At 43.0% G+C, this 9,725-nt stretch overlaps 1 pseudogene; it reads left to right on the forward strand.

Moving 5' to 3' along the window:
- The window catches only part of LOC147000672 (tRNA-splicing ligase complex subunit RTRAF-like), a 98,594-nt pseudogene extending 96,819 nt beyond the window's left edge, over window positions 1–1,775 (forward strand).
- Window positions 1,776–9,725: the final 7,950 nt, after the last annotated feature.

Genomic DNA, 9,725 nt, shown 5'->3' on the forward strand with positions numbered 1-9,725 from the left:
AGAGATGAAAGAAAATGGCTCTATGGCTTTCTAGGACTTACCCTTGAAAGTAGCCCCGCCCGCCCCCCAATACTTCTGTCAAATTACATTCCTAAAGTGCTGGTCAGTTGGTTAAGCCCACACCCAAGGAAATGGTTAGACTCTATTTCTAAAGGAAAGATTGTCTAAGAACATTTGATCGTCTTAAAACCATCACAGTACCAGTCAGGCACCTGTCAAACATCAGAATGAGATTAGCACCGCTATCATCATTTCCTGACTCTCAGATGTTTTCATATGGGCTCTGCTTTCGACCACAACAACCACTGAAAACTTCGTCTTACAGATGTATGTCTTCGGAGAACCCAATGAGGTGCAATTTGCAACCGCCCCTGAACGCGCAGTACCCGTGGCGGCCAAGAGATGTCGCTGTTCTCTCTCAAAAAAGCCACGTTGCCCACTGAGCTCCCAAAATAACGCCTATGAAACTACTAAGCCATTTGGAAATTGACGTGATCGCCTTTTGCTCAAAGACAAAAATAAAGGTTGAAATTTAATGCAGCATTCTGAGGGGGCTACTGGGCATAGAAGGGCAGGGCGGGGCGGAAAGGAACGTAAAGACGATCAACACAAAGTGGCTGTGAAAACACGGTAATCTGTTACTTGCGGGCTGAGTTTAATGCTACTAATAAGAATTTTATTCTCATGAAGTTTCGCAGTTACCTAAAATTCTGTTAGATTTTTCTTTTCTTCTCTGCCAAAACTGAGAACCCTATGCCAAATCAGACTTCCGGTTTTTGTAGTAATTTTAAGAACACTCAGTGACAAATTAAAGTAGTGTTTGAGACAGACATTGAGAGAGAGAGAGACAGAGCGAGACTGGGAGCAATTACCTTCAGCTGGTACTTATCACGAAGCCTGATCTGAATTCAATCCGGGGACACATGACAGAAAGAGAGAACCACACCCCACATCCCACATCCCACACCCCACACCCCACACCCACGCACATGAACACACACAGGTGCGTGTACAGATGCACACGTGGAGGCCAGAAGTTGATGGCCAGCGTCTTCCTTGATGGTTTTCCTCCTTCTATAAGGAGGCAGAGTTTCTCACTTGAGCCCAGAGTTTGGTGACTGGAGTAATCTACCAGCTTGTTCATTGACACACAAACACCCATGCAGAAGTAAATCAATCAACAAATTAAAAAAAAAAATGTAAGAAAGAAATGCGTAGATGGATGGATGCGTAGATGGATGGATGGGTAGATGGATGGATGGATGGATGGATGGATGGATGGATAGAGATATAATAGATAGATGGTAGATAGGTGATTAGGAAAATTATAAATGAGGAAGCTGTTTCTATCTGTGGAAACAGAAGAGCCTTCTACCCCTCTCTGCTTTACCTCCTTTTCCCCCAGGTTATCAATATCAAATCTACGCTAGCCTCAAATCCATAATCTTTCTGCTTCCAAAGTGCTGAGCCCAGTATCCATGTTAACCCCAAAACAGCTGAATATGGAGGAAAAGCCATTCAAGGAGGAGAAAAAAATAAATCAGTTTAAAACTTTAGCTTTAAAAATTCAGGTGTGAGACTCTGAGTTTGGCGCCTGACTATGCAAAGAGCTCAAAAGAGGAAAATGAAAAGAATCACCAACCAACCAAATTGTGCCTCGCTTATCTTTTTCATAACGTCTCTTTTTCTTTTCTAGCATAAGGCGTTTTAGTGCGGGCTTCGAGCCTCCACCAAATGATCACATGGCCATTACTTCCTTACTCAGAGAAAGTTAATCTTTAGTAAGAAGGGCAAATATTTGCGGCAGATAAAATGATACTCGTTTCTTTTTGTACTTGCCTGAAACTAATTTTAGTAAGAAAAATTATTTTAAGTTATAATCTCACAAACACGAAAGGAACAGAGGAAGTGGTTAAAGATTACTGTCCACAAAATACCAAAACATTACCAAATTCTTGGTACTGTGAAAATAATATGAAGCCAGTGGTAAAGTGACTCAGATGTCGGCATTTTGTGCTTTCCTAACAGCTTGAAACAGACAAACCCAACTAGAAACATATGCACTCGCATCACAGAAGATATGAGAGAGGGGCCAGATTCGTGTCACCAGAGAATGTGGGGGCTCCAAACAAACGGGGTCACTTTACTAAAACCTTCATTAGTAGGCTTTCTGTCCCTCCCCATAATCCACACTGGCAGGTAGCTTCATGTACAGAAGAAAGCGTGGGCTTCCTGCTGATTCTAGAAGTAGATATTCAATGAGTCTACATGCAAAAGAGCGAGCTCTCTAAGACTCTTCTACTACTGCACCCTGAGGACACTGATGGCTTCTGCCCTGTCATATGACACTATAGAGTCTACTGGGAAGCTCCAGTGTGTCTGTGTGTGTCTGTGTGTGTGTGTGTGTGTGTGTGTGTGTGCGTGCGCACGCGCATGACAAAGACCAGGGATCATGTGACAAACGTCTCCAGCATATATAGAGATGGATATGTACCCTCTTTCTCGTGTGCCCAGTCATAATCCTGACATGGTACTAGCTGATGGCCACATGCATCAAGCCTGCAGCACTTCAGTGTCCCATGCTTTCTACAACCAAAGTAACTTCAAATAACTCCCATACAAATCCCTAAGTTGTAACAATGAACTGTTGCATCCTTTTTATTCCTATCCCCAAAGGCTACCCCTTTTTATGCATATGTTTATTTTTTTGCCATTTGTCTTTCTCTCTTTGTGCCACTATTAGTCGTTCACTGAACCTTCTATTTTTAATCTTGGGCTACATGTGTGTGTGTGGTCACACATATGAACATATGCTCACTTATGTCCATGTGTGTGGAGAACCCGTGTTGACATGTGTGTAGAAGCTAGAGTTTAACATTAGGTATCCTTGCTCTCTGTTCATGGTATATACTGAGACGGGATCTCTCACTTGAACCCGAAGCCTGCCCTTCGAGCTGATGTAACTAGCCAGCATGTGCTCTGCCTCTGTCTCCCACATACTGGAACTGTACGCAGGATGCTACGCCTGCCTGGCATTTACTTGGTTGCTTCGAATCTAAATTCCAGTCCACATAGATGTGTGGCAAGCCCTTTACCCACCGAGTCATTTCCCCAGCTCCCTCTGAAATTTCAAAAAGTAAGCTTCAGATGCCATGTTCCCTCGCACAGTGTGTAGCTCCCCAAAACAAAACAACTTCAGATTTTGCTAGAGTCCCAAACAGTCTTTCTTTCCTTTTGCCTCCAAGAGTGGAGCAAGAAACTGATTTGGGTTTTTTTTAGGTCTTTTCAGAGTAATCCTACCAGGAGCACATTTCTCATTCTCTGGGGTCTGCTATAGTTTGAATCCAGAGCATCCCCTAGAGCCTCAAGGCCTAAAGGCATAGTCATCACCACTCTATCCTCATAGGAGGTGATGGCACCTAGAGGAATATGGTAGCTTACATGACAATGAGCCCCATAGGCTCATATACAATGCCCGCTCGCCAGGGTGTAGATTCGGTCACCTGGGAATGGAACCCTTTAAAGAGATAACAAAGATTAAAAAGTATCGCCCTTTTGGAAGAAGTGTCTCACTGGGGTGGGTGAGCTTTGAGGTTTCAAACGCCCATGCTAGTCCTAGTGTCTAGCCACCTATGGCTCAGGATGGAGCTCTCAGCTACTTCTCCAGCACCAAGCCTGCCTGCTAACATGCTTCCTGCCATGATGCTAATGGACGAAGCCTCTGGAACTGTAAACAAGCCCCCATCCTAATGCTTTCTTTTATAAGAGCTACCTTGGTCATGGTGTCTCTTCACAACAACAGATCAGTGACTAACAAAGGAGGCAGAGCCTAGTGGAGAGATGTTTTGCCATTGGAGGCATGCCTTTGAACGATCAGACCCTCGTCTAAATCCCTCTTTCTGACTCCTAACCCTCATGAGGTGAGCAGGTTTCTCTGGTCCAAGTTCCAAATGTCCCAAGCAACAGAGCCAAGCAAGCACTCACCTGTAGCTTACTATACAAATAGGCTGCACGAGTTTATGTTGGCCTCTGCACCCAACAAACAAGTCACATATTTAAAGCGGATTTAAGTTGTCAGTGAGGTTAATGTTACTAAAGACCTGGAAACCGCAGCTCAAGAACACAGGACACTACAGAGCACCTCTTGGTTTCCTTCCTAATGACAGGGAAACCCTCTGAAGGGGAGCTACAGCCAGCTGCCGCTGCCCAGCTCTGCCCAAGAGAGAGTATCAACTACAGGTTCTGAGCTGCAGAAGGTCAAGTTTCAAAATCCAGTTTCTATCGAAAGAGTATCAAAGTCGTGTTGTCCTTCCAGGCTGAGCATATGGAGGGGAGGGTAGCGCTTCTTTATCTGTAGGCTTGGCAGAGAAGTCTAACACCAAAACTCTCTGACCGTAAGCATATGTGAAAGGTCCACAGAAAATCGTTGTCCAACCCCTGTGTGACTCGGTTCTGATAGGAACGACAGCAACAGCAGAGTAAACGTTGAGTCTCAAAGGAAACCAAAAATTCTGTCAAATGAGTTGGGTCTGCGGGAAAACAGAAAGTGTTTGCTCAGTGTCTTGAGTTCTCTTAGTTTTATAATAAGAAATAATGAACAAATATCAAACGCTGAAACTCAAAGCAGTCGAGTGAAAGCTGTGTTGTTTTTGAAATATTGGGAAAGAACTGAAGTGTTGCCTGTGGTGGAGCCTCTCGGTACAGTTTACAATTTTCATTTCATTGAAAAGCTGAAACAAATAATTTGGTTTTAGTCGGGCATGATGGCGCACGCCTTTAATCCCAGCACTAGGGAGGCAGAGGCAGGGGGATTTCTGAGTTCGAGGCCAGCCTGGTCTACAGAGTGAGTTCCAGGACAGCCAGGGCTACACAGAGAAACCCTGTCTAGAAAAAAAACAAAAACAAAAAGAAAAGTAATTTGGTTTTACTTGTAATTTTTCATCACAAACTAACATTTTAACCCTGTACATGACTACCTTCTTAAAAACTAGATTGGAGAGCTGGAGAGACGGCTCAGCAGTTAAGAAGATCAGAGGACCTGGGTTCAATTCTCAGTGCCCACATGGCAGCTCACAACTGTCTGCAACTCCTATTCCCGGGGATCTGACCCACACAGAGAGACATACCTGCAATCACATCACCAATGTGTATAAAATAAAATATATAAATAAGTTATAAAAAATAAAGATGGGTTTTTACAAAAACAACTAGATTGGAGCAGGGCCCACTGGGGTGTGATGCAGTCTAAACTACTCAGGAGGTCAACGTGGGAAGTAGTCGGAGACCAGCTTGGGAAACATAGCAACAATCTCATCGATAAAGAAAGAAGAACAGAAGGGAAGAGAGAAAATGAGTTCTTGAGGCATCATAGTTATAATACAATCATCGTATTGTATTTTAAGGAAATTCAATCTGTCTCTAATGAATCCGAGGACTTAATGAAAACACAATTGCCTCAATTGTTTGAGGAGAAAGGCTTTCAGGGGCGTAAATCCCCGGATCTTAAGGAACGCGCTTGCAGGAGCTCCATCAGGCAACCCTGAGAGGTAGGTCTGATTGGCTCAACACTCCAGTGTGCACTGGGTCCAGTTGGTCCCCTGCTCTTCTCAGCAAACACTGGAGGGAGACGATGGCATCATTGCTAGCACAGTGTTTTCAGTAATCTCTCCCTTCTGCTCTGGGCTGTGTTCACAACAAAGGAAGTTTGGCGTTGTTCCAGCTTCAAGGCTGCTGATTCTCAGGACCTAAAACAGTTGAGTAAAGTGAAAAGGAGGGGGATGGTGAGATGGCTTAGCGATTAAGAGCACTGACTGCTCTTCTGAAGGTCTTGAGTCAAATCCCCACAACCACCTGTAATAAGACCTGATGCCCTCTTCTGGCGCATCTGAAGACAGCTACAGTGTACTTATGTATTATTTTAATAATAAATAAATCTTTTTTTAAAAAGTGATATATACTGATATACATGACATATGATATAAATATATGATATATATGTATATATATATGTGTGTGTATACAGTATACATATATATTTGGATATATAATGCTTATATGTGTGCATACATGAACACTATAAATAACTACTTCTACAGGGTCAGATTAGGAAATGTGGAAAGAAAAGTAGGTGCTTCTCTTCCAACTAGAATACTTCTTTTTTTTTTTTTTTTCCTAATTTTGTAGTGCAATGAACCTATAGATGGAATTAAAAGTTAAATGTGATGTCATAAACTTTTCTTTCACATTCTTCTTCAGGCCTACCTGGGTAGCAAAGTCTCCTGAGGGATCAGCATATTATATAATTTCAGCAAGGGGATTTTATTTTTATCTTGGGTGGGGGGGGTATTTTTAAAACACCATATGCCCACATTCTCTCAATTTGTAAACTAAAAACTTTTCCTGTAACAGAAAATGTTGATAGAAATATCAAATCCAAACCTCACTGGCCTGGCTCGTCGTGCACAGGACACTTTATGCTGCTCTTGTCAATGAGACAGGAAAAGGCAGTCTGTGAATGCAAATTCTTTATTCTTGCTAAGACTAAGGAGATGAGAGCAAAAAAATACAATGCCTGAGAAGTGTGTATTCTGAAGTGAGTTATTATGCACCGGGATTTTCGAAGCCATGAACACAGTAGGCCTTGAGTTTCCTTAGTTTTTTTAAATATATACATTATTGGGCAAACTGACAAAGGAAATATAAATATGAAGGGGAGGATCCACACTCAACCTCCTCATTCATTGCTGTGTTCTGTCACTGTGTTCTATCCCAGAGGATAGCAGACTTTTCTAAAGGTTCTGTTTGATTTTCAGAAATTTTAAATAGCATGCTCGAATTGGATAGAAAGATATATTCATAGCAGCTTTTTTTTATAATAACCAGAAACTGGAAACAACCCAGATCTCCCTCAATGGAAGAATGGATAAAGAGAATGTGGTACACCTATACAATGGAATACTGCTCAGCTATTAAAGACAAGGACATCATGAAATGTGCAGGCAAATGGATGGGACTAGAAAATATCATCCTGAGCGAGGTAACCCAGTCCCGAAAGGACATGCATGGTATGTAGTCTTTTGTAAATGGATATTAGCCAGAAAGTACAGGGTAACCACACTAAGATACAGAATCCAAAAATGCTAAATAACAAGGAGGGCCCAATGGAGTCTGCTTGAATCTCACTTGGAAGGGGAAATAAAACCGTTATCGGTGGTTGATGGAGGAAAATAACCGGGTGGGAGAGGGAATGGAGAAGGGAATAGGGATAAGGTATAGGGAGAGCCAGGGAGAGAGGGCCAAGAGTGAATGAAAATTGGCATATTGGGGGAGGAAAAATCTCTAAGACATGCCAGAGATCTGGATGGGTGGGCCGCTATGGAGAATCTATGAGGATAACTCTAGCTGAGACACCTAGCAGTGGGTGACATGAGCCTGAAGTGGCCACCACTTGTATCTAGGCAAGACTTCTAGTGGAGAGATAAAGACACCAACCCACCCACAAAACCTTTGATCCAAAGTTTGTCCTACCTACAGGGACAAAGATGGAGCAGAGACTGAGAAAATCACCATCCAATGACCAGCCCAAGTTGAGACCCATCCCATGGGCAAGAACCAATCACTAACACTATTATGCTTGCAAACAGGAGCCTAGCATAACTCTTCTCTGAGAGGATCTCTCCAGCAGCTGACTGAAACAGACGCAGAGATCCACACCCAATCATTGGAGATTGCTGAGGGAATCTTTAGAAGACCTGGGGGAAGGATTGAGGGACCTGGTTGTGATAAGGACTCCACAGGAAGATTAACAGGGACAGGTGACCTGGACACTTTGGGGGCTCCCAGAGATTAAGTCACCAACCAACGAGCATACATGGGCCAAACCTAAGTCACCTGCACATATGTAGCTTGGTCTTCATGTGGATTCCCCAACAACTGAGTGGGGGCTGTCCCTGAATCTGTTTCCTGTCTGTAGATCCTGTTCCCCTAAATGGGCTGCTGCCTTGTCTGGCCTCAGTGGGAGAGGTCCTACAGTGACTTGATATGCCAGGGTTGGGGAATACCCATAGAGGCCTCCACCCTCTCAGAGGAAAAGGGAATGGGAGGATGGGGGCTTTCGAGCAGGGTACTGAGAGGAGAGGGATGTAAAATTAGTTAGTTACTTAGTTAGTTAGTTAGTGGAGAAACACACTAAGAAAAAATGGTATGAAGTAGATGTCACTATAACTGACAGCTTCTCATCATTGATTTATCTGTCTCAGAGCGTGGGGGTGTGGGTTAGGGTTGTTGGTTGTTTTGTTTTGTTTTCCAACTCCCATCAACAGACGCTATCAGATATTGTATCCTGGGAGCTGAATGAGATGAGAACAAAAACGTGTCCTGATAAGTCCCTTTCTGTGTAACTCAACATATGTGCTCTTAAAAATGGATTCCCCTCTCATTTTTAATTACTTTGAGAGTTGTAGGGTGTAATTTCATCATATTCATCCCTCCCGGAATTCCTCTCAAATACATTTCCACCCTTCCCACCTAACATTGTGTTTGCTCTCTCTCTCTCTCTCTCTCTCTCTCTCTCTCTCTCTCTCTCTCTCTCTCTCTCTCTCTCTCTCTCTCTCCCTCTCTCTCTTTCTCTCTCTGTTTTAAACCCATAGAGTACAGCTGTCCTGTCCAAATCCTGTAGGATATATAACTCTCCATTGAAAGATAGGTAATCTACCAATGGCTTCACCCTTTAAGAAAACCAACTCTCTCCTATCAGTTATCAATCGCCAACAGCTCTTTAGCTAGGGTGGTCTTCATGTCTGCATCTCCTCTCCATGCTGGCTTGAGCTTGTAGCAGTCTTTTGCATGCTTTTACAACCACTGTGTGATCAGATGTAAATGCTTTGCTGTGTTTGAAAAAAAAAAAAACAACAACACTTTTTCCTTATAGTTTACTGCTGCTGGCTCTCACATGCCTTTTCTACCATAATTCTGAACCTTGATAGGAGGGATATGAGAAACCATTGAGGACTGAACATTCCCCGGTCTTTTATTTTCTGAACATTTACCACTTGTAGGTCTTTGATTAATTGCCTGTCTACTGCAAGAAGAGGTTTCTCTAAGAAAGATTAATAAACACACTCATCTATGGATATGATGATGAGTCACTGTGATTGTTTTAATACCATATGTGATGTCTACTCCTGGATGTCAACATAAATACATCTGGAATGAACTACAATCCAGAATTGGAGGGTTCACCTGTGATCTGGATCATGAAGCTGGAAGACAAAGGCTTCTGACCCAGACCATGACATGGAGATCTTGAGGCATAGTAGCCATGAGGAGCTGAGACCCAGGCAAGGTAGTATACACCTTTAATTCCAGGAGATTGAGGCAAGCAGATATCTTATCTTAAAGCCAGCCTGGGACAAAGCATGTTCCAGATCCAGGCACGGTGGTACACACCTTTAATCTGAGCCACACCTTCTGCTGCAGGCCTACATAAGGACATTGGTAGAAGGCTCACTCACTCTTCTTTGCCTGCTTGCACTTACTTGCCCAGCACATCTGTCAGAACTTACGTCTTCAGGATTCCAGCTTATATAGAATAGCAGCTGAAACAACAACCTTGCAGAACAATAGCAACTACTAGATTTTTGGACTTTCCATTCACAGCTGGCCATTGTTGAGTTAGTTGGACTATAGGCTGTTAAGTCATTACAATAAATTCCCATAACATATCG

Source organism: Mus caroli, unplaced genomic scaffold (assembly GCF_978045245.1).
Source record: "Mus caroli unplaced genomic scaffold, Mus_caroli_1 scaffold_17, whole genome shotgun sequence".
NCBI classification, from domain to species: Eukaryota; Metazoa; Chordata; class Mammalia; order Rodentia; family Muridae; genus Mus; species Mus caroli.